The sequence below is a fragment of the Adiantum capillus-veneris genome, chromosome 13 (genome assembly GCF_014529385.1).
Source record: "Adiantum capillus-veneris isolate H3 chromosome 13, ASM1452938v2, whole genome shotgun sequence".
NCBI lineage: Eukaryota > Viridiplantae > Streptophyta > Polypodiopsida > Polypodiales > Pteridaceae > Adiantum > Adiantum capillus-veneris.
This window is the reverse complement of record NC_140943.1, coordinates 100,312,423-100,313,892: the sequence shown is the minus strand read 5'-3', so window position 1 is coordinate 100,313,892 and position 1,470 is coordinate 100,312,423. Positions and strand designations below refer to the sequence as shown.

General features: G+C 46.7%; 1 pseudogene; it reads left to right on the top strand.

Moving 5' to 3' along the window:
- Nucleotides 1–330: 330 nt before the first annotated feature.
- Nucleotides 331–663, top strand: LOC147444521 (large ribosomal subunit protein eL36z pseudogene; annotated as a pseudogene).
- The last annotated feature ends 807 nt before the right edge of the window (nucleotides 664–1,470 follow it).

The following is a 1,470-nucleotide window of genomic DNA, read 5'->3' as shown; positions in this document are numbered from 1 at the left end:
AATGGTCATGTAGCAGAGAGGAATGAAGTTGGCATTGAAGGGGCTCAATGCAGGCTTGCGGCAACACCTCTAGCATCCAATCCCAAGTCCAAGACGATTGAAGAATCCACACGGCAAAGAAAACGAAGCCCAGGGAGCCAACTATGGGCATGGAAGTAGCAAGCTGAGTTACTTTCTTTTATGCAACCCCTTCGTGCCATATGCACCCGAGAGAGAGAGAGAGAGAGAGAGAGAGAGAGAGAGAGAGAGAGAGAGAGAGAGAGAGAGAGAGAGAGAGAGAGAGAGAGAGAGAGAGAGAGAGATAAGGGGTTGTATCGCTCTGCAATTGCGATGGCACCTCAAGCGCCAAAGACTAGCCTTGCGATGGGATTAAACAAGGGGCACATCGTTACCAAGCGCGAGCTTCCTGCTCGTCCTTCCTCAAGAAAGGGTGAACTTGGAACCAGAACCTCCTTTGTCAGGAAGCTGATCCGAGAAGGTGTAGGGTTTGCACCTTACGAGAAGCATATCACTGAGCTTTTCAAGGTGAGAAAGGACAAGAGAGCTCTTAAGGTGGCAAAGAGGAGGCTTGGAACTCACCTAAGGGGGAAGAAAAAGCATGAGGAAATGTTTGCTGCTCTCTAGAAGCAGAGATCTACTGATGGTACCGAGGAAAAGAAGTGATTGTGATACGTGGGGAAAATATTCTCCATGGTGGACTGCAATTCTCTTATCAGAGATCACTGCCACAAAGATACCTAGGTGTAATTCTCATTTTTTTTAATCTGTAGTAGTCAGAAAACTGCAGTTGATATACATCACAAAAAAAAACGAGAGAGAGAGAGAGAGAGAGAGAGAGAGAGAGAGAGCACTTGGGGCTCAGGAGTGGTTGAGAAGATCAGGGAGACATGGGCCCAAATGGAGGATCCAGGGACCAGATTTTTCTTCTTCATTGCAGAGTCAAGGTGGAGTATGGGGGCAAGGAGCTTTGGAAAGTAAAGTGATGTTTGGTATGATCAACGCAAACCATTATAGCATAAGCTCAGAAGTCAACTCAGTCTTTTACTAGTGTATTTTGTGGTTGAGAGTCCACGACAAGATTAAGGCAGAATCAAGCTGGCATGGTGCTCGGGTGCCTACCTATTGCCTTGTCGAAAGGGGTACCAAGAATCCGTGCATGACATTGGTCACCTCGAGGCGCAGCCTCTTCATAATCCATTTTGGATTTGGACCAATGTCTTTAGAGCCAAGGCCCACAATAGACATATAGATTAGCCTTTTCTTAACAATGTTGCAGGAGGAAGAGCAAAAAAGAGAGAGGTTGAGAAAGTTCAACAACTCTTCTCAGGCGACCGGAAATAACAGGCCCAGAGGAGGATAATCTCAATTCCACGGCAAATCAGCTATTGCCACCTAGCTTTGATGCCCCTGTGCTAAGGATTTCCACCTCCTTGTCTGCATTAGGCGTAAGAATCTCATTGCTCTTCCCAG